The sequence below is a fragment of the Talpa occidentalis genome, unplaced genomic scaffold (genome assembly GCF_014898055.3).
Source record: "Talpa occidentalis isolate TD23 unplaced genomic scaffold, MPIMG_talOcc4v2.1 talOcc4.12, whole genome shotgun sequence".
NCBI lineage: Eukaryota > Metazoa > Chordata > Mammalia > Eulipotyphla > Talpidae > Talpa > Talpa occidentalis.
In genome coordinates this window covers 52,423,901-52,447,581 of record NW_023601212.1, presented here as the reverse complement: position 1 = coordinate 52,447,581, position 23,681 = coordinate 52,423,901, and the positions used below count along the sequence as shown (strand labels likewise).

At 46.5% G+C, this 23,681-nt stretch overlaps 1 long non-coding RNA gene across 3 annotated transcripts; it reads left to right on the top strand.

Annotated features, from left to right (window-relative positions):
- Positions 1–226: 226 nt before the first annotated feature.
- Positions 227–8,262, top strand: LOC119241197 (uncharacterized). Of its 3 annotated transcripts, XR_005124259.2 has the most exons (5): positions 227–332; positions 1,338–1,497; positions 2,195–2,805; positions 3,666–3,821; positions 4,245–8,262. It is a non-coding gene; the product is annotated as an uncharacterized LOC119241197 (long non-coding RNA). The 3 variants fall into 3 exon arrangements; XR_005124258.2 differs by lacking the exon at positions 2,195–2,805 and having other exon boundaries at positions 241–332; XR_008551132.1 differs by lacking the exons at positions 227–332; positions 2,195–2,805 and adding an exon at positions 399–498.
- The last annotated feature ends 15,419 nt before the right edge of the window (positions 8,263–23,681 follow it).

Here is a 23,681-nt window from a genome sequence, read left to right as displayed (position 1 = left end):
TGCAAATACGTAATTGGACTCAACACACAGAAAATGTAAGATTTCCGCGTTCGCCTGCTCCTGCCCTTGAGACCCGCCCCAGAGACCCTGTCTGGGCGGAGCCCCCGCAGCGCCCCCTGCTGAGCGCGGCCGGGAGAGGCAGTGATTCTCAGCACGGACAGCAGGGGGCGCGCGACCGGCACGCACCGGGGTGACAGGTGCTCCCCGCGGGCGGTAACCGCCCCAGAGCCCGCAGCCGGGTCCTTCTGGCCCGGGGGCCGCGGGGCGGGGAGCGCCGGCACAGCCCAGGGCCCCGGAGCGGCTTCCACGCGGGGAGCCTCGGCTGCTCTCAGGTGGGTTTAGCCCCCGAGGGACGGCTGTGGCGGCTCAGCGCGAGCAAGAAGCGCCCTGAGGAGGCGAGCGCCGAGGTGCGAGCTCTGTGGGGCGCAGGGACTCTGGTCCGTGAGCACCGCAGACCCTGCATTTGGGCTTGGCTCCCGCTGATTGGCTTTTCTGATGGTATTTGAACAAGGCTTAGTTTACAAAAACCCATTCATTGAGCAGTCGGGAAGTCCGTGCCATAGACATCGTGGTATTGAGACAGGGCAAGCTAGGGTTATTAGGCAGTTTTAGGGACAGTGCAGGAGGGGACCTCTGAAGAATTTAGGGAGGCTTCAGAGATAAGGACAACCAAAGAAATATAACCAATTCCATTAGGAAAAACAAACATGCCAGGACCAAGGACAACATTGTTAACGCTGGTCCTGGTTTCCTTCAGGTGGTAAAGGGAGGCGGAGATTGGAGAAATGGAGAGTGGTTTAATTTATGGACAACTTAGAAGGGCAGCTGTTTAACTTCAATGCAGGGATGCCCATCCAGAGGACTGGGCCAAAATTTAAAGATGCAACAAATGGGGAAAGACAAAGCTGTTAGATAAGGAATGTGAAGATCCCGCACTCAGTAGCAAATTAAGTGAGACAGCCGAGAACTGACCAATCACAAAGAGACTGGTGAAGTTTTAGAATAATGAGGGAAAAAAGGTATATATTCCCTGAAACACAATTCCACTGTGGCTTCCTTGCCCCTCCCAGGCCTGGTTCCCTGGCCTGGGAGTCCCACTTTATTTCTGTTCTTTTTCTCCTCAATAAACTTTTTCTTTTTCTAAACAAACTGCCTCTTCTCGCTTGCTTGCCTGAGCGTCTGTGAAGTTCCTGCTGCGGCTTCGTGAGACACCAGCCCGTGGGGGTCTAGCCGCTGGGGCTCAGCGCTGCCCTGCAGCCTGGGATCCGTTCCTGGCTGGGAGACTAGGCCTGACAATTCCGGTATCAGTATTAATACTTCTTTTTTACCGGTTTCAGATTGTGTCTTGGGAGAAATCCGGATACATTCAGAGAAGCTGAGAAACGAACACGCCCCATTGTAAATATCAGGACCTTCTGTGAGTGATCCGGGGCCCACTGCTGAGTCAGATTAGACCCCAGCACAAGGTTAAAAAAAAAAAAACCAAAACAGCCTCCAGTGAGTATGCTCTTTTATAAACTTTAGTTCTCGATGTGTGTGTCAATACTGAAGAAGGTGAAAAATATTGAAATGTTGAAAAAAAATAGATGTAACAGAACTTTTTCTATCTTATTTTATTTTTACAAAAAAGGAGAATTCATTATGTTTGCTTTACAACCTTCAGAGGAAACCAGCTCATCCGTTCTTTGACAATATATTTGCTGACAATACATCTCATAGATATGAGAACAAATTGAGGTTATTAGTAGGAAAGTGGGTGGGAGATGGGGGGATTTGGTAGAGGGTCCCTTTTAGGGTGGTGGATGCAAAGTAGACATTTGGTGGGGATATGGTGCAGTGAATATGGATGAAATTACAATTCTGAACACCTGAGACATTATGTTGTCAACCAATGTGACTTCAAGTAATTTTGATTTGTGCCATTTATTGTTTGCTTACCTGTCTCCTATTGAGAGATTTTTCATGTGTCACAAGTGCTCAGGTTACAGAAATCTCACTGATGGTCCCCCAGTGTCACTATTATTGTAATGGAATTGCCAAGACCACTCTAAATTTGGATAACCTTGAATTGAGGAAACTTTGTGAATCATTCTTAAAAGAAAAGAGTGATTTTTTTTCATTAGATCAAAATGATTGTTCACATCATCTGATCCGACTATTTCCCGTTTCCTCTCTGACTTACTTCTATCCTCAGATACCATCTTCATGGGAACCAGTGCTCCATGCAGCACACACTTTCAAGTCTCCTTTGGCTGCTGTGGGAAGGCGCTGTCTGCAGGAGCATGCTGCCTTGTGTCATGTCAGGGATGTTGCTGCAGATCTTTGTGAACTTTTTCCACTGGGTAGAAAACATCTGATGACAAATTACATGAACATTGAATCTATGGATAGAATATACATTGATTCCATCTTATGGGAATTAAATATTGCATATATGTGCATTAGACACGATTCTGTCCCACCAGTTCATTGACTTGAAAGAGAGGTCCACAGCCTCTGTGTGATAACTGAAAGGCTTGCCACCTGTATTGATCAAAGAAGAAATTTTGCTAGTGCATTAAATGAAGATTATGTTCAAGCACATGGGGCATAAGGGGATGGTGAGGGTGGTGCACTTGCCACCTGCCCTGAGTCTGCAGGCACCATCTCCAGCTGTAGGCTGCATGACCTATAGCTTCTAGGTCCCCAGATACCCGGGGAGGGTTCCAGAACCTTTGTGCTTGTGAATCCTTCCAAAAAACGGCGGCCCTACAGACTCATTCCAGTGATCAGCTCCAGTGGTATGAGATTCTGTGGCAGTGTCAGGTGAGAGGACTCTGCACATGGGCTGCTCTGGGGCAGGGATCTTGGGTGGAGGGCGGAGGAATGACTGAATTCTGGAGGCACTTGGGGCTTTACAACTTGGGTAGTGTGTATCAAACCATATCTTTAAGTTTCGGTAGAGAGCTCAAGAAGTAAAATATTTTCAGTGCAGGTGAAATGAAATGAGCAATAGGTATAGTATGCAGAAGTTAGAAGTTAGAGAAGAGTAAAAATCTCCTTTATTGAGAAGCTGGAGAAACCTACTGGATATCCCACTGCAACGAATGGTCAGGCTCCTGGAGAACATTGATGTTCTGACCCGACTGGGTGAAGAGATGGAGGATCCCTGACTGTGGTAGAGTCAGTCACTCTCGTGACATACTGGGAGAGTGTGTGGCAGAGCAGTGTCTGTCTCCTTTGACTTCTTTGGAAGGTTTGCATGAGTGAGGGCTCAAGAAAACCCTCCAGAGAATAAATAATAAATCTTCAAATAACACAGACACAATATGTAAAGAAGAGTGGCTTATTAGTCTTGAGTATTGCAATGCATCAGAGACCTTATCTGGTGGCCTCAGAAAGGATGGAGCACTCAGGTGAGGTTGTTTATCCCTAACTCCTCTGTCTGTGGTACGAGCTCAGAGACGGGCTGCTGATGGCTGCTGGGTTCAGCCCATGGATCCTCAGATTATTTAGGAATAAAGAGAGAAAATTATTTTGTTCCAATGACTTAAAATTTATTTTAAATAAAGGAATGCTTTACAAAATTAAAAATAAAATCACCACTATACGCCCAACAAGATGCTAATTGGCATCATCGTTTTGGGGGAAGAAATGCTATCTGCTCTTTTGTGTTCCTTCTGTAGTTGTTCTGTCATCAAACATTCTGCAAGGGAATAAAGCACACCGCTGACCCTACCAGTCACCCCAGATCTACAGGAATTGTGGCATCTGCTCTCTGAAATCCTGGCATATTCCTATCCTGGAGCAACTCACAGACACTTGTTCATCAACCTAAGCAGGTATTCCTCATGCCATGTTTTATCTGTTCAAGTTCTTGCCTTCCTTGCACAGAGAAAAGATAATTATGTCCTGAATTTGAAACATTCCCATTGCCCTGGCAGTGAATTATTTATGGAAATGAGTCTTTGTCTCTCTAATCTCTTGCCAGCATGTGAATTTTTTTTTTTTTATTTAACTGGGACATCTCACCTGTCCCAATGCCATGTAAGCTGGATCTTAACAGGGAGGGCTGAGGAAGCATCTGGCAGGAACCCTGTCCTCCACACACTGTTCTTTTCAAGGATAATTGAAAACTTTGAATCCAGGAATAAATCTGTTCTTTTTCCCACATGGTGGTGTTATTTTTCATAGCCATCTAACTTAGATCATGCCAACATTTCTAGAAAAGATGTTTATTGACATGGATCTCTTCTTTCCACCAGGCCCATGAGAGAAGAGCAGAGCCAAGCACCTCTGCCCCTGCCGCAGGGCTCTGCCTGAAGCTTGCTATTGCCTTGGCTCCAAGGACACCATCCCGTATCTATTTAGGATCTTCCTGGGCAGGATGAGTAATCAATGCAGAATCAGAATGGTTAGGAAAGGAAAAATCAATGTATTACCTTATGCAGTATGGGCTTTATGGTAACATGGAAGTTCATTGGGTGAAAATTCCCTTGACAGAGATGATGCTACATGTTGTGCTGAAGGGGGCCCCTTAAACATAGGCACCCCAGTAACTTCATTCCTGCAAAAAAAAAAGTTAGTTTAGGAAGTCATAATAAAGGACCCCAAACAAATCCATGCTGTTTACCCCTGATTAGTAATTCAAAACGCCTCAGGTAGAGACTAACATGAAAAACCTCTCTAGTAAATGCCGAGGAAAGACTCTAGATATGTTTGAAGCTAAAGACTAACAGAAGATCCTGGTTGCCCAGGTTCTAGCCCTGCAGCTGATTGAAGGCTTTTTGGCACTAGAGGGATGACATGGTCAGGAGCGCACTAGAGAGGTGCCCAGGACTTACTATGCAGGAGTTCCATGACCTGGATACAAACGCCATCGAGGAGGCCCTGACACAGGCTCCAAGTAGAATGGGGGAATGTAAAACTGTCGGCATTGCTGAGATTGTCAAAGTTGCAGCAGGTGTTATGTAAAAAGTGTGTATTTTTCCTGATTGTGTTAGGAGGATGGAAATTGTGCTTGGCGACCAGTTCCCCAAGCCCGCATGTTGAAAGATAAGGCCTGTAAATCCAGTCCTCAAGAATTGTTAGTAGGTTGTTTAATGGGAAGCCCTCAGATGGCCCGAGCACCACAGTGTGGAGCAGACGCTGGACAGACAAGTGCTGTGTGCAGAGTTCGCGCACGGCACGGACAGGGGACAATGCAGGAGCCCATGAGTGTGTCCCGGTGAACACACCAGGGCTCTGGACAGCAGCCTCGACACACCATGGGCAGGGCAGTGCCCAGCAGAGTTCACCGCAAGTGAAATGGTCCCTAGAGGCTGGCGCAGCCCGGGGAAAAACCTGAGGAACTCAGGAGGCGGTGCCTCTGGGCCCAGGACTGGCTCTTGCCCCTAGGACAGGGCTCTGTAACGGCTCTCGACTCACCCGCAGAGACACCCGCTTGGTGCTGAGAAGAAGGGACACCCAGGGGTGGGAAGGCCACCACTCTGGGGGAGGAAGTGAAACTCAAATCCGTGCTCTGGCTGAGTCGCAGCCTGTTTCCCACAGTGATAGAAGAATTGAACAGCTGAAAGACCCGCGCTTGGGTTTTACTGACTCCTGGTCGGTGACCCATGGCCCGAACATATGGCAGCATAGGGCCGGGAATCCTGGGCTGTTTGGGGTGCCTGTGTGGGGCACGGCCTGAGAAGCCTGCGCTGGTCCACACCCACCTCCAGACAACAGTAAATGTAACATTCACACAAACATGTCACTCTGAGCCGCCGCTCTCGTCCTTCATGGCATTGATGAGGGAAGTTGTCGTTTCAGTCAGAGTGTTTTTGTCTTTTTTTTCCTCCTCTGTGAAGCATGTCAGTGTACCGCAGGCCCCTCCAGTCTCTTCTTTGTTTCTCTGGAGACTGTGTTCCGTGTGCGTGCACACATACTGGGGTGGGAGCACAGAAAGGGGAGCGCTGATGGCAGGAGGCCATCCTTTCCCTCCCCAGTGTAAAGGCCCTTGCAGACTTTGGGGCTTTTTCACAGTCCCACAGCTTCCTTGCTCCTTAGGGCTTCCTTGCTCCTCAGGCCTCTCAGTTCTGAGTCTGTGTAGTGAGCACCTGCATCCTGTGATTGCAAGGCAGAGATGACAGTGATATTAAGGAAGTAATGATTGCATGGGAGGTGGATGCATTCAGCACGACAGCTGAGCGTCGATGCCTTCACATGCTTAACGCTGATCAATACTATATATAAAGAAACAAACTTGGAGCCATCCAGGTGTGGGTGAGAATCAGAATCAGGTGCTGTGGAGGGTGAGGTGCAGGTATGTCAGGCACAAAGGCAGGTGTGTGGTGTGTACACTGTGTTTCTTCTGTTTCCCTACTTGCTGCAGTGGTCATAAGCCCCAGGCTGTAACAAGAGGTGGAGGTGAAACGGTAATTTTTGGTCTGACTCCTTGATGTTCATAATCCATAATTCAAGAGCAAGCAATGTTTTGCAGAACTCAGGTTAAATCAGGTCTGGGAAACCCGATATCAGGGCACACCCTGTCACAAAGGCCACCTCCCCAAATTGGGGAGAAGCCGGGACTGTTTGGGGGAATACTAAGGAAGGAGAGTGGTTGAGACTCTGAGTCCAGAGTATTTCAGGGAAATGGTCAGGGCTTCCAGGACCTGCATGCATGCCCCCTTCTTTCCATGTTTGGTCTTGACTGGCTCTGTCCTGGGGGATGTTTTCACCATGAGAGAGAGGTTGTGGATTAATCCGTGTCTGTCTTCTAGCTGCATATTGTTTCAGTCCATGTGTCTGCTTTTCTGTTCTGGTTTTTTGTCCCTGCAAGCAAAGTTAAACAGGAGCAAAGAAACAGGACTACTAGGGCAAGGAGAAGAAACTTCTGGTACCAGATGGGTGACAGAAGCACAAAACTGTAACTGCTTTTAACCTTATGTGAAAGTGTTAAGGGCTGATGGGGTGGATGAGCCCTCTTCCTAGCTGGAAAGTTGGGCCTAATTTTGAGTGTAGCTCTATTGCCTTGAGGGAGGGAAACCCACAGCCTTACCTGTGCGAGCCAGGGGGGCTCGGGGAGGTATGTGCTGGACTAGCGATGTCGCCTGCGGTCCAGACCAGCACAGGCTGCGCCCACTGTCCCTCCAGCAGGGTGTCTGGGTATAAAGGGAGATTGAAGCCCTGGCCAACCCACCTGTGGGCAAGAGCAGCTGCGTGTGCTGAGCTGTCTTCTGAGCTTGTTTACATTGAGGCCACAGTTTGTGATGCTCAGCTGCGAGTCCTCCTGCCTGAACCAAGTGTCCATGATATGGGGACCAACAAGACAGGACAGGAACCACCCATCCTGCATTCAGAGCAAAGGGACCATCCATCAGGAATCTCCAGTCATTTGAGAAGACTCTTCCCCAGGTGGATTTGGAACTCTTGGAGCCCCTGTCCACGCAACAAGGACCTCCTGCCACACACGCAGCTCTGTGCCCACTGTCCACTTTCCACCCAGCGTGATTCAACTCTGTCTCCAGAGGTGCTTCCATAATGTGATTCAAGAGCCTTCCCGCCTCCGCAGAGGTAGATCTGGTCTTGGGCTTCCTACCACTGCAGACCTGCTTCCACAAAGACCTTTCTTTTCCTGAAACCCAGTTGGCAATCTTTGGCATTTACGCCAATCAGGTAGAGGGGCTCCTGATATCTGAGAAACAAAAGAAGGAAAAATCGTAGCTATGAATTAAAAAAAAAATAATGATGTCATGAGAGAAGGTTTACATTAAGTGAACACCTTGGAAGGGCAGGTGCTGAGAGTGTCTTTCATCTCCATTTTCCTGGGGGTGAGCATCTGGGAGTATCTGAGGAAGGTGGTGGATTGTTTCTAAGTCAATATCCAGGTTGTGATACAAACTATAGTTCTTTAAGATGTAGCCATCGGGGAAGCTGGGTGAAGGATAGCAGGGATCGCTGCATTATTTCCGGAAACTGCACGTAGAACTGCCATTCTCTTAATAGTTCAATTAAATGAGACCAACCTGATGGGCTTTCTCTGAGGAATAAATGTGGTCATTTCTTAGGAAGAAATTCATTCAACAGATGTGAATTGACACGCCAGTGACCTTGTAAATGTTGTGTTTTTAACAGTCAATAACAGGCTTCATGTTCTAATGCAATCTTTAATGCTGAAATGCCATCCAAAATGAGTTATTTGTCAGTATTGCCTTAGTAATGGATGTGATTGTATATCTCTCGAACAACGCTGTTAACCAATGTTACCTCTGTTAAATGAATGAGTGAATAAACACACTGCTTTATTACTATTATTTTTTATATTTATTTATTTATTTATTTAAATCATTGCTCATTTTTGTGCAATGCATGCTTTCTCCTCTCGGGTGTAGTCCCCATAAAATTCCCACCATCAGTTCACCTCTGAACCATCACCATAGTCCCTTGTGCTCTCCCCCCGACCCCCTGTTTTGATCCCTCTCCCTTCGCTCCTCTGCAGAATGTCTCTGATTTATAATTGCCTATTAGTTTTGTTTATTTGTTATTTTTTTTCTGATTCCTTATTTGGTTCCCCTATATTCCTCCTATAAGTGAAACCATCTGAAATTTTTCCTTCTGACTTATTTCACTGAGCATAATTCCTTCCAGCTCCATGTTGCTACGAGTGGCAAAGTCTATTTTTTTTACAGGTATTCTTTTGAATCAATGTTTTTGTGTCCTTTGGGTAGATCCCTAGGAGTGGAATTGGTGGGTCATATGGTAGCTCCACTTATAGTAGTCTGAGGAACCTCCACACAGCCTTCCATAGTTTCTGGACGAGTTTGCACTCCCATGAGCAGTGCAGGAGAGTTCCTTATTCACCACATCCTCGCCCATCGTTTGTGGTTGCCAGTTTTTTTTTTTTTTTTTTTTTTTTTAAATATGGGCCATTTTCACTGGTGTGAGGTTGTATCTCATTGTGGTTTGATTTGCATTTCCCTGATTATAAGTGATGTTGAACATTTTTTCACATACCTGTTGGCCATCTGCATTTCCTCCTTGGAGAAGTATAATACTCTACCTCAGCAGTCACATGACTGGATGCTTGCCAGTCATGACAGTAGCTTCAGAGAGATTACAAAAGTCTCCAGGTAGAGCCAGATGCAGGATTTGCCAAGAAGTGGGGTATGGCTCACTATCCTCAAATTCTGAGAGTTCGTCTACCAGGGGGTACAGTTCTCCTAGCAGAATTATTCAGTGAAGACAAGGCAGTGGCATGTGGGGACTGGACCACTCTGGGGACAGCTGAGTGAGTGATGGAGGAGGCCACCCCTGCTTCCTGGGGAGGGAGGGAGAGGATGACGCAATGCCACTGGGGATGGGCAGCTGACCCTGAGTCAAGAGAGGTCCTCACGCGGCCTTTTCTACATGAGGTGGTAAAGGAACCCTCAGTCCCATTCTGTAAGGTCCATGTCTACCAGGCGTGGCCTGGGGTAAGTGCACCGACCCACCCCCACAACTAGGAGAACAATCTAGTGATGTTCCCGGGAGTGAGGCAAGGAAGTCATCACAGACTCCTATAATTTCAAGGAAGGGTAGGAAGGGAGACTGTGCTCTGTACCCTATGGATTGGGGGGGCTTATTCTCCTGGGCACTCCTGGTGGGCCACACAGAACACAGGAAACCATCATGGGCATCATTGTGACGCTGAATGGGGTCACTGCTCTATGAAGGCACAGTCTCCTCAGTGCTTTGTGTAAGTAGCTGCATCCCAATGGTGACAGTCTCTCAGATGAGGAAACAGTCACTGGGAAGCAAAGTTCTGCAACTTTGGGAGGTAGGACAGGGTGCAGCCAGCTCTGAACCAGCTGGTCTGGCTTAGAGTCTACTGACCCCAACATGGCAGGTTATACTGACAACAAGTGCTTCTGGAGTTTGGGAGGTGTATTTGTGTTTGTTTTATTTCTAGTTTCTTTTTTTTTTTAAAGATTATATAAGAACTGGGGTACAGACAGAGGAACGGGAGGGTGAGAGAATTCACCAGAGACAGAGCAGGGAGCAGAACAGGCAGATGTACTGAAGACACTGCTGAGGGGAGCAGCGGGCAAGACAGGAGAGGTCTGCCACGCCATGTGGGTTTTTCCCAGGCCAGATGGGAATCGAACCCATGCTGCAGATGCTGCAGACAGCTTCACAGCGCGGTGCTCAACCAGCTGTGCCACTGGGGAGGCCCCATTTTCTAGTTTCTAAAACAAATCCTACTGAGGTCTAATATGCAGAATTTCAAGTTGCAGATGAGATTTGAGGCTCCGTGTCCTGCTGGGCAGAGTTGCTTGAGCCAGCCCAAAGCGTGGGCAGCATAGAGGTCACCTTCCTTTCCCAGGGCAGTGTGCTAGGAGGCTGGGATCCTGGAATCTTGCACAGCGAGTGAAGAATCCCAGGTTTCACATTGCCCAGCCTTCTCATGGGCCTCGGCTTCACTGTGATGGTTGCCAACAGGCCCAGCCAGGATGTGGCCTTCCCACCACCTCAGACCTTCAGACCTGAGGGCCATGGTCTCTCCATACCTGCCACCTGCTCAGAATCACAGAAGGAAACTCTGATCATTTAGCTACCTCTACTGGGCCAACAGGCCAGCTTGCTAGTAAGCCTAGGCCCACTTCTCAGGCAGGGAGGGAGCTGATCTGCAGCCATGTTATTTGTGTGTGGACCCTGGGAAGGAGGTGCAGGAGATTCTTCCAGCATGTTGGAGCCGGTGTGGAGAGAGAACCACGTCTGCACATGCATGGACATGCTTGCTCCCAGTGGGCGCTGTGGGCTTCTCTGACTGAAGAGGATTATAGACATTTATGTGTGACATTGATGCCTTAATATTTGGTGAGTCTTTACTATGTGCTAGCTCATTTATCCCCAACAATAAACTAATAGGGGACTCCCTGGTGGCTCAAGAGGTTAGGACACAACCTATGGGGCTGGCCACAGCCACTGTGGCTCGAGTTCGATCCCCGGCCTGGGTGCTGCCCACATGGCACAGCAGACCTCTCCTGGCATGCCTACTGCTCCCCTCAGCAGTGTATTTCAGTCACTCCATCTGTTCTGTTCCCTGCTCTGTCTCTGGTGGATTCTCTTATCCCCCCACAACTCTGGCCTACACCCCAGTTCTTGTATGCATGAATAGATAGATCTTTACTAAAAAACAAGCTAACGAGTGGTTGATTGTTCTTGTATCCTTCTCACTGACATGAAAGCGGAGGTATAGGCACTTAACTCACTTGCTCAGATCACACAGCCAATAAGTGGTGGAGTGTCCTGACCCGCGGGATTCGTAGGCACGAAAAGAGAAGGGCTGAGGATTGAAATGAGGGGCTTGAGACAACTTGACGCTAGCGGTTGCTTCTTTATTTTTCCTTTACCTTCTCTTACTTTGATATGTCTTTCTTTTCCCTGTCTTTCTACCTTCCCTGGCCTTCTCTCTGCTCCTCTCGCAGTAACCTCTCGCAGTATCTTCCTCTCGCAGTCTCTTCGCAGTATTCCTCTTACTCTCTCGTGGTTCCCTTCTTATACCCTGGTAGCTCCTCCCATCGTACCTCCCAGTCCCACCTGATTTACAGGAAAACGTGATTTTCAGAAGGCGAAACGGTAAATCAAAACTTAACTTATCGCGAGTATGCGCAATACGGCGCGTGCTCCAGGTGGCTCCGGACAGTGGAGCCAAAAAGGGAGTTAAAGCATTTTTTTCCCCTGGAGTGTGCATTCGTTGACTCAACAAGCATTCATTCATACAGATTATTTGCAAGACCCTCTAAATTAAATGGTGTCATCTGAAGTAATGTGACAATGACAAATTGCAAACACTTAAAGACCCACAAGGTTCTAGGCACTGAACTATACATGCATGGGACGTAATGTTGATGACGATGGTGCCAGATGGTGTGAGATGTTTCCAAAAATCTGATGACAAATCAAACTGCACTTAACCCATTTCATGCACAAGAAAAGTGAGTTTAGGACAGGCTCAGTCACTTCCCATGGTACAGATGCCCAGAGACAGCCACAGGGTGGAAAACTCCTGTCCTCTGTTGATGTCCTAACACACTTAGGGATCTAACATGCCGGTCCATGCATGCAGATTACACAGGCGTGAGCACGCACGCTGTGCATAAACACACACACACATACACACACACACACCAGCCTCTAACCAACCAGGCACACTGGTTTCCAGCAAAGTCTCTGCAAGCAGATTGGTGAATATCCCTGGCGTGGTGTCCCCTCTGCTGTCACAGAGGGGTGTGCTTTCTGGTGTCAACCCAGCATCTGGTGCTGTATGACAGCAGGGCCTTCTCAGGGCTGTGTCTTGGTTCCAAGATGTCCAAAAGTGGACAGAGATCCTGACAGGCTATGCTGGGGTGTTACATGGAGGTTTGCAGACCCAGATTTCAGGACAGAGAGTGAGAAGTTTCCCAGAGACCCTGCCGCCAGCCAGCATGGGCTGTGCCCTTCCCCACAGTATCAAAACAACAGAATGACATCTTTGGGAGGACTCCACGACAATATTATCCTCATCAAGCAATGCCAGCCATCAGAGCGAGGTGGAAGAGTTGAGGTTTGACCAGGAGTGCCAGGCTCATCCTCACCATCTGAGCAGAGCTGATGCCAAGACAGATAGGCCCGGGGTCCACCTCTCTGGTCCCCTCTTCCTGTAGAGTCTCCAGTTCTTCCTTTTTCTCTCCCAACATCCCCCCCAGACCCGAGTCCACTCTGGCCCTTCTCTCTGCCTGGCCCAGCCCTCCATCTGATTGCTGCAAATTTGACTGTCTTCTGAGAAGGGTTCAGAGATGGTCCTGGCCTCAGTCCCAGGAGACAACAGTGCACATGCAGGGTTTCACCAAAGCCATGGAGGGTCCAGTGGAGGGTCTTTCTTGCCTCGGATGGCCATGCAGCTTCTAGGGCCAGTCCTGGGATCACAGGACCCTGGGCGATGACAATGCCAGCGTGCACAGGCACTGAGTATGTGGCTTCAACTGTCCTCAAGAGTGTGTGGAATTGGGCACAGACACTCCTGTTTCAAGGAAGGAAACTGCGCAGGGTCCCACAGCAGTGAGCAGCATGGCGGGTCTCCATCCGAAAACTCCTGGTTTGTCTCCAGGGTTCACAAAGGGCTCCCCAACTTGGGATGCCGAACTTGGCTTTGGGGAGCGCTTCCTCAGCTGCACCAATCATCTCCCAACTCTAGGTGACATCACAACCTTACTCATTCTTTTCCTCCTGCAGGGATGCAATATTCAGAGCAGCCCTGCCCCTCCCTGGACACCCCTGTGCTCCGGTGGCACCTCTCTCTCTCCCATCAGCTCCGGGGAGACAGATGCCAGCCCTTCTCCATCTGGTCTCTGCTCTCATCATCCAGGACACCCAGCACTGGGCAGCATCAGCATCTCAGTGGACTTGAGGGTAAGTCTTCAGTCGCCCCCTTGGATTTGGTTTTGCACAGTTTTCCTCCTGTCTTTCTGGAAAGGACGGAGATTGAACAGGGCTGTGGGAACATGCTGGGTGTTTTCCACAAATCTGTAAATAAAAGGTGGTGGATTTGCCACAGGGACGTCAGTCTGGCCGGGGTCTGCTGGGCTGGGAGGCTGTGATCCCGTCACAGAGACATTGGAAAGCTCAGCTCAGCTCAGGGCCCAGGGGGACACACACAGAGGGCACACCCAGAGAGCACAGAGGGGGTGGGCTCTTCCCCGGCCCCTGGCCTCAGTCGCTGGCTGCTGCCTCAGTCGCTGGGTGCTGTGCCCCAACCCCAAAGGAAAAGCTGCTGAACAGAATCAGGCTCCTGGACGTCCTGGGAGGAGACCAGAGTCAGTTTGGACTCCCCCTACCCCGAATTGGGTTCCTGGTGAAAGTCCTGGGTAGGCGGGCTGGCGGGTGAGCGACACAGATCCCCCACCCCCTGCTTCTATGCTGGGGAGCGGGGAGGGGGACAGCGGGGTACCTCCCAAGCTGCTTGCATGTTTGTTTCTTTTGGCAGCTCCACACATTGGCTGCATTTGCTTTACAGCGGCTGCCGGTGGGCAAGGAGGAAAGGGAGGCAGAATGTGGACTCTGAAGTCTGTGAAGGCTCCAGAGAGAATCTCTCAGGTGGACGGAGGGAACATGGGGGAGCACCAGGTGGGGGAGGGGCATGCACCACCTGAGGTCACTGGGGTGTCCCCGGGGATGCCCCAGGGACAAGGCAGGGACTGGTGGAGAGAGGGTATAAAGCACCCGCGTTGCCGAGGCCAGGACCAAACCGGAGAAGACTCGGAGGCAGACAGAGCCCTGTCCCCGCCGCCTGCCCCCGCCACTCCTGCCACTGGCTTGCAGCTCGTGTCCTTCTGACCTGCCCCCTCTGACCTGCTCAGCCACTGACCTTGAACCCTCCTCACTGCGATCCGGGAACCTCCTTCCTTCCCTGACACCCTTCTTCTCCCCAGTGTCCAGCACCCACTCCCACCTCACCCTCCCCTCCCCACCCCCCATTCTGACCCTCACCCTTCGCCCCTCTCCTCTCCTTTCCCTTTCCTCCCCGCCTTCCTCACCCTCTTCTGTGGGCCCAGCAGCTCTAATACGACAGGACATGGGGGTGCAGAGGCGGCCCTTCAGCTCCCACCGAGACTCGGGGCGTGGGTTAGCGCGCCCTGGGAAAGACACGCACTACGGGGGTTTGCACACGCCGAAGGCACGTCAGCGCTTCTCAGGGCTGGTTCTCTAATGAAGCATTTGGCAAATAACAGTAAAACCAAGACCCAGTATACGCAGGAGTTGTTTTTTTTTTTTTTTTTAATTAAATGACTTTGTAATCCACCTGGTCCGCTCCCACAGCCCTCTCAGGTTCTCATTGCTAATTGGTAAAATTTCCCTTCTTTTTATCACGCTCTCCTTTCTATAGTACAATCATGTGTTTTTTAATGTTTATTATTATTTTTAATTATATATATATATTACATCATTCTTCCTTTTTGTACAATGTATGCTTTCTCCTTTTTTTTTTTTTTTAAGATTTATTTATTTATTTATACAAGCACTGGGTACGGTCAGAAGCGCGGGAGGGCGAGAGAATTCACCAGAGCCAGAGTGGGGAGCAGAGCAGGCAGAAGGACCGAAGTACACTGCTGAGGGGAGCAGCGGGCAGCCGTGAGACTCTCCTCTGGTGGCCGGGGAGCAGCTGGGGATCGAACCGGCGCTGCAGAGGCTGCGGGCAGCTTCGCCACCCAGTGCTCAACCGCTGCGCCACCGGGGCGGCCCATGCTTTCTCCTCTTGAAGCAGGAAATTTCCCAAGTCTGCTGCTTGGGGTGTCTGCTCCTTACATTCTGCTGCTTGCTGGAGTGGAGAAGTTACTGGGTGTACTGCACTGTTTGTTCACAGTGGGAACCATGGGTACCTTGACCCCCTTCTGGAATAATAAAGAATGCTTATGCTCTGATGGATGGCATAGCAAGTTTCCTCATACAAACTGTAAAACCCTGCCATTTTTAGTCTTGGGTGCTCAGCCTTTGTGACAAGAAAATCTCTCTCTCCAACTCTCTTGAGTGCCATCTAATTTCTCTAGGACACTGCCGTAACACACTCCTTAGAATTCCCACCACCATTTCACCCTGCATCATCACCATAGTCCCTTGTGCTTCTCCCTCCCCTGTTTCCATCCCTCTCCCTTCCCTCTCCTGCATAATATCTCTGATTTATAGTTGCCTGTTAATTTTGTTTTTTAATTTATTATAATTATTTTTTCCCCCCTGGTCCCTCATTTGGTTTTCCTACATTCCTCCTATAAATGAAACCATCTGGTATTTTTTTTCTTTCTGGCTTCTTTCACTGAGCATAATCCCTTCTAGCTCCATCCATGTTGCTGCCAATGGCATGAGTTTATCTTTTTTGATTGCTGGGTAATATTCCATGGTGTATATGTACCACATCTTCTTGATCCAGTCATTTATTTTTGGGCATTTGGGTTGTTTCCATAGCTTAGCTATTATAAATAGTGCTGCAATAAACACAGGAGTGCAGGTATACTTTTGAATTAATGTTTTTGTGTCCTTTGGGTAGATTCCTAGGAATGGAATTGTTGGGTCATATGGAAGCTCCATTTTTAGTAGTTTGAGGAACCTCCACACAGCTTTCCACAGTGATTGGACCAGTTTGCACTCCCACCAGCAGTGCAGGAAAGTTCTTTTTCACCACATCCTCACCAACATTTGTTACTGCTAGTCTTTTTAATATGTGCCATTCTTATTGGTGTAAGATGGTATCTCATTGTGATTTTGATTTACATTTTCTTGATTATAAGTGATGTTGAACATTTTTTATATGCCTTTGGCCATTTGCATTTCCTCTTTGGAAAAGTGTCTTTTTAGCTCTTCTACCCATTTTTTTGACTGGATTGTTTGCTTTGTTTTTGTTGAGTTGCATCCACTCTTTGTAGATCTTTGTGATCAGTCCCTTATCAGTAGTATTGTGTGTAAAAATTTTCTACCAGTCAGTAGGGTGTCTCTTTGTTTTGGTTACTGTCTCTTTTGCTGTGCAGAAGCTTTTTAATTTGATGTGGTCCCAGTTGTTTATCATTTCCTTCACTTTCTTTGCTTTGGGGGATGTGTCTTTAAACATGGTTCTGAGATGTGTGTCATGTAGTGTTTTGTCTGTATTTTCTTCTATATATTTTATGGTTTCAGGTCTTATGTCCAAGTCTTTTATCCATTTTGAGTTGGTTTTTGTGCATGACTTGACACCCCAGGACCAGATGGCTTCACAAATGAATCCTACTAAAAGTTCAGAATTGAGTTAGTGCCTATCCTACCCAAACTCCTTCAAAAAATTGAGAAGGAAGGAGTACTACCAAATACATTTTATGGAGCCAACATTACACTAATACCAAAACCAAACAAAGGCAATACAAAAAAATAAACCTACAGACCAATCTCCCTAATTACCACTAATACAAAAATCCTTAATAAAATCCTAGCCAACAGAATCCAACAATGCATCAAAAAGATAATTCACCCTGACCAAGTGGGATTTATTCCAGGGACACAAGGATGGTTCAGCATCTAAATGTAATCCAACACATCAACAAAAACAAAAATAAAAACCATGTGATCATGTCAATAGATGCTGAGACGGCATTTGACAAAGTTCAACATCCCTTTATGATGAAGGCCCTCAAAATTCTCGGGATCTAAGGAAAATATTTTAACATAATAAAGGCCATGTGTGACAAGCCCATAGCCAACATCATTCTCAATGGTGAAAAGCTGAAAGACTGTCCCTTAAGATCTGGATCAAGACAACTATGCCCATTCTCACCACTGCTTTTCAATATAATCCTGGAAGTCTTAGCCAGAGGAATAAGACAAAACAAAGACATGCAAGGAATCCAAATAGGGAATGAAGAAGTAAAAACTATCACTATTGGGCTTCCCAGGTGGCGCAGTGGGGGTTCGAACCCGGCTGGCCAAGGAGATACCCACATGATGTGACCGACCTCTCCTGTCTCTCCCGCTGCTCTCCTCAGCAGTGTATCTCAGTGGATCTGCTTGTTCTGTTCCCCATTCTGTCTCTGGTGAATTCTCTCACCCTCCTGTGCCTCTAGCCTGTCCCCAGTTCTTGTATAAATAAATAAATCTTTTTTAAAAACTATCACTCTTTGCAGATGATATGATAATATACAGAGAGAACCCTAAAAACTCCACAGAAAAACAAATAAAAATTATAGATAAGTTTAGTAAAGTAGCAGGATACAAAATCAGCACAACAAATATCAGTAGTCTTACTGGGCCTCCCTGGTGGCTCGAGGGCTTAGGGCACAACCTATGAATCTTGCAGCCACTGCAGCACAAGTTTGATCCCTGGCCAGGGAGCTGCCCACATGGCACAGCAGACCTCTCCTGACTTGCCCACTGTTCCCCTCAGCAGTGTGTTTCAGTGGATCTGCCTGTTCTGTTCCCCCTCTGTCTCTGGTGAATCCTGTCACTCCCCACACCTCTGGCCTGTACCCCAGTTGTTTTTTTTAAAGATTTATTTATTTATGCATACAAGAGCTGGGGTACAGGCCAGAGGTGTGTGGGGGTAAGAGGATTCACTAGAGACAAAGTGGGGAGCAGAACAGGCAGATTGATGGAAAACACTGCTGAGGGAAGCAGTAGGTGAGACAGGAGAAGTCTGCCTTGCCATGTGGGTTTCTCCCTGGCTGGCCGGGGATCAAACTCGTGCTGCAGAGGCTGCGGATTGCTTCCTAGTGTGGTGCTTAACCCCTTGTGCCACCAGGGAGGCCCACTTTTTTTTTTTAATCAGAAATGATTTTTTTTTTAAGATTTATTTATTTATACAAGCACTGGGTACAGTCAGAAGCGCGGGAGGGTGAGAGAATTCACCAGAGCCAGAGTGGGGAACAGAACAGGCAGACTGACGAAATACAATGCTGAGGGGAGCAGCAGGCGGAGCAGGAGAGGTTTGTGCGCCATGTGGGACCCTTGCTGGCAGCTGGGCATGGAACTGGTGCTTCAGATGCTGTGGGCAGCTTTGTAGCCCAGCGCTCAACCACTGCGCCACCAGGGGAGGCCCTGTACCCCGGTTCTTGTGTGTATAAATAGATGAATCTTTAAAAAAATCAGTAGCCTTACTATATGCAAATAATCAATCTGAAGAAGAAGAAATCAAGAAAACCAACCCCTTTATAATTGAAATTAAAAAAAAAATCAAATATCTGGGAATAAACTTAACAAAGGAGATGAAGAAAATTATAAAACTTTTTTTTTTATAGAGGCATGTTTTATTTATTTATTTATTTGTTTGTTTGTTTTGTTTATACAAGCACTGGGTACAGTCAGAAGCACGGGAGGGTGAGAGAATTCACCAGAGCCAGAGCGGGGAGCAGAGCAGGCAGAAGGACCGAAGTACACTGCTGAGGGGAGCAGCGGGCGGCAGGAGAGGTCTGCGCGCCATGTGGGACCCTCCTCCGGTGGCCGGGGAGCAGCCGGGGATCGAACAGGCGCCGCAGAGGCCGCGGGCAGGTTCGCAACCCAGCGCTCAACCGCTGCGCCACCGGGGAGGCCCTATAAAACATTTTTAAAAGAAATAGAAGACACAAAGAAATGGAAAGACCTCCTCTGCTCAAGGATTGGAAGACTAACACTATCAAAATGGCCATCCTGCTGAAAGCAATTTACAGATTCAACACTATTCCAATAAAAATTTCATTAACAATCTTCAAAGAAATAGAACAAATATTGATGAAATTCATATGGAGCCACAAAAACGACCTCAAATAAACAAAGCCCTCCTGACTAACAAGAAGGAGAATGGAGGTATCACACTCCCAGACTTCAAACAGTACAAGCATATATTGTATCTGTTTGTCTCCTTGGTTTTCTTCATGCCTCCCTCCACTAGCTGGAGCTCTTTGTGTCGGGACATTTTGTCATCAGCCATTTACAAAACAAGGTCTGGAACAGGTTGTTCAATGAGTGAATGCACTGACGAGTGAGTACAGAGACTTAGATTCATCGTGGTCTCAATGGAACATTTGTACCAGCGATTCCTCCACAATTGCGGATCACATTTTCTTTGAGATTCTAGAAATGGTGTAAACCCAATCCCTAGACAAGAGTCCACACAGGCACACACAGCAATGCTGCAAACATCAAGTGATACACTGACCCCATCTAAATCCCACCTCAACCCAGTGAACTTAAATTGCCCCAGTTTCCAAGTCCAGCACCTGCATCTTTATGCTTTTGGCAAAAGCTACCTGTGAAATAGACTCTGCCCTGAGAATACTCCAAGCCAGGCAAAACAAAGGCCTTTCTACTGGTCCTTGAAGTGCATACAGACACATTAAGACCCATGACCAAAATTATTTGAGAATGGGTCCTCCTGATGCTAGAAATGTGCACTGGTGGCTGCTCTGCCATGCCCACTGCTGAGCTGCCCTGCTGGGCGCCAGGTAGGCAGTTTAAAGTATTACAACCTTCTCTAATGTAGAAACTAAAATGTCTGTCTTTACTGAGCTTTTCTGTGGCTATGAACTGGCGAAATTATTATCTGAAAAAATTACTTACAGAAATGATAGATGTTATTTCATTCATCTGCCACCTCTAAAGCATTCACCATTGAAAATATTAGCCTAGGACACATGAGTAAGTCACAGTAGATGTGTCCCTCCCTCTAGGTTTGCCTTCTGACCCTGTCCTCTATGTGTCACCCAGCACATTATTGGCAGTTTTTAAAATAAACTGTCATGTTCCAGAAGTGTATGCCAGAGAACCTGTCTGGTGGACACTGAATTTCATAGGTTTCAAAGTGACTGGGAATTAGTTTTATAAATGAACAAAGAAATTTGAAAAATAGTGTAAAGGGTGTTTTTATTTGATGCAAATATTTTTTTTCAAAATTAATTTATTTATGCATACAAGAACTGGGGTACAGGCCAGAGGTGTGTGGGGTGAGAGGATTCACCAGAGACAGAGTAGGGAACAGAACAGGCAGACGTACTGAAATACACTGCTGAGGGAGCAGTGGGGCAAGTCAGGAGCGGTCTGCTGTGCCATGTGGGTTGCTAACTGGCCAGCTGGGGATCGAAATCGTGCTGCAGTGGCTGCGGATAGCTTCATAGTTTGCGTCTTAACCTCTTGCGCCACCAGGGAGGCCCTGATGCAAATATTTTGGTAAGGAAATATAATTATCTATTGCTTAGCATTTGGAAAATTGTAGTTTATATTTATGAGATTGTGTTTAAAGTTTACGTATATAGATTTACAAATTCTATATTTCATTCAACACTCAAAAAGAAAGATTTCTTATTTTCCTGGCCATGTCAGCAAGACCCAGTCAAGAGTACAGGATTGCTGGAGCAGAGCACTCAGAGAACCACCTGCTGAGTGACCTTGGCCTTGAGAGTTTCAGTGATTCCCAAGAGCACCAGCAGGAGGCGCGCCGACACCATAAACAGAAATACAGCCGTTTCTTTTCTTATGCCACCAGAGGGCGCCCACACTCCCATTCTCACCAAAACCTCCTCAGTTCTGCATAAATCTGAAATTTTAGTCTCAAGGACTTGGGACAGCTTCCCCAGTCAGAACCTGAGCTCCATTTCCAGCAGGCTTAGCAGCCTGAGAGAGATGCAATGGAGGTTTCAGATGTGAGTGAGCTGCTTTCTGTGGTGCTAAGTGATGAGGAGGGAGGTCTGTGTGGCCTCTCACGGACATTTGTCAGTGAACCTCACAGGCCTTTGTATTTGGGGACCATTCCCAATGTTTTATTCTTTATTTTGTCTCACAATATTTGAACAAGATTTATTTTATGAAATGTCCATTGAGACATGAAGACTAAATCAGAGACCCTGTGGTTTATTAACATTATTATTTGTTAGCTTTATACAGATTCAGGAGCTTTTTTCTTGGGAAGTATCTGATACAAATTAAGAGCATTTGGGGTATGAATATACTAAATACATTAACTGGAATAAAAGTGTCGACGATAGATAAAGCATTTATTAGATAATCAAAGTGAGGATTCCAACCTGGGAGGAGAGACTTGCAAAACAGGGTCCCAGCTAGTTGCTTCAACTTTCCCCCAGGTAGGGTTTGGTTTTGTAAGATGTTGAGATTGGTGGTTTTTCTCAGAAAAAAAAAGGGGGGGGGGTTACATTTGAGACAAGGTCATGGCAGAAACAAATAATTTTTTTTTTAGGGTATTTTTCTCAGGGACATAAGTTAATTTCCAGACAGGTAACATGCTTGCCTTAAACTCCTTATCTATGGTAGGTAATTCAGGAGATAAAAGATTCCATCATAAGGAAATACTTGTTTGGTAGGATGTCGGTGGAATGTTCCTGGGGTGCAGTGGGGGCTCTAGCTCCCAGATGTGATTCCTGCTGATAGATAATAGGCCTGACTGCAGGACAAGTAATAGCACATGTGTTTGACCTGCTGACTGCCCTGCAGGTCCTTTGTCTTTGCCCAAAACTTGATTTTCTTTCATAATACTAAATACCAGGACTTTCTGGGAATGAGCTAGAAGCCACAGGCCAAGTCCTTGGAACCCCACCCTGAGGTAAAAGGGAAAATGCCTCCAGTTTGTACATACTTTTATTAATTTTCAGTGGTTAGTTTTTGCAACAATATTGAAGTGGTTGAAAAGTATTAAAAACCTAATTGGTGTAATAAATATTACTTTAAAGTTGAAATACTTATAAGAGCAAAATTTACTATAATTTTACTTTCTTGTCTTTAAAAGAAACAAACTTATCAATATTTGAAAAATATACTTGTTAGCAAAACAAATTCTTAGATACAGAAGTTACCAAAACTTGGGAGTTATCAAAAGGGAAGAGGCTTGGGGGAGGGATAAACGTATGGTGGTGGATGCAAACTAGACTTTTGATAGGAATCATGATGCAAAATATAGCTGCTGTACACCTGGAACATATAATGTCATAGCCAATGTGATTCCAGTTAAACACACACACACACACACACACACACACCTGTTAGGTTATCTCCTTTTCAATTGAGAGATTTATCGTGTATTATGATTTCTCAGCTTAGAGAAACCTCACTCACCCCTCTCCCCCCCACCCCCACTGCAACTATTCTTGTTAAAAGAAATTGTCAAGACCACTTCTAAATTTGGAAATGATGGTACTAAGCAAAATTTGTCAATCAGTTTTAGAAGAAAAAGCATGATGGTGTCTTTTAATTTATTTGAATGAATGCTTGCATCCCCTCATTTGCACATTTCCAAATTCCTTTCTCTCTGGTTTATTTTTTCATTCAGATATTATATTCAGGTATCCTCCTAAGTTTTACATTCATCACACATGCTTTCAAGACTCCTTTCATGTGTTGTAAGATAGAAGCTGACTCTACTGGACAAGATATTTTTTGTTGTAGATCTTTATAAATTTTTTTCTACTGGATGGAAAATATCATCCCACAATAAGCTACATTAAAAAATCTATTTGTGTGAGGGCCTCCCCGGGTGGCACAGCAGTTGAGCGCTGGGCTGCAAAGCTGCCTGAAACTTCTGCAGTGCCGGTTCGATCCCCGGCTGACTGCGAGGGTCCCACATGGCGTGCAGACCTCTCCTGCCGTTCCCGCTGCTCCCCTCAGCAGTGTATTTCATCAGTCTGCCTGTTCTGCTCCCCGCTCTGGCTTTGGTGAGTTCTCTCACCCTCCCGCGCTTCTGACTGTACCCAGTGCTTGTATAAATAAATAAATACATAAATAAACCTTTTAAAAAAATCTATTTGTATGATTTGATTTCATCCTAGTGTATTTCTTCACTTGCTATTTTATACAGATATAAATATTGACTATATAACTATGAGATGTGAGACCATCCCACATGTTTACAGAATTTGAAATACATAGCCTATCCATGTTTTAAAGGTTTGCATACTTAAATTCAAAGAAGAAAATTTTCATATGAAATGAAGGCTGTGAGCTAAGCAAGGTGTTAAACATTTCCTAGAAACAAATAATGGCTTCTACCCTTTTATACAACTGCCATAGTTTCATCTTATATAACCTTCCCTTTTTTCTAATTTGATTGTAATTTCATAAATTAAAACATTCTTTTTTTCTGTTCTGTGATAAATCAATGAAGCAATCTTCTATTTTTATCCCAGTATTCTTAAATGTGACAGCCCTTGTAATTGAAGCATTTCCTCATGATGGGCTGCCTATGGTTTACAATCATTAACTAAGGAGAAATA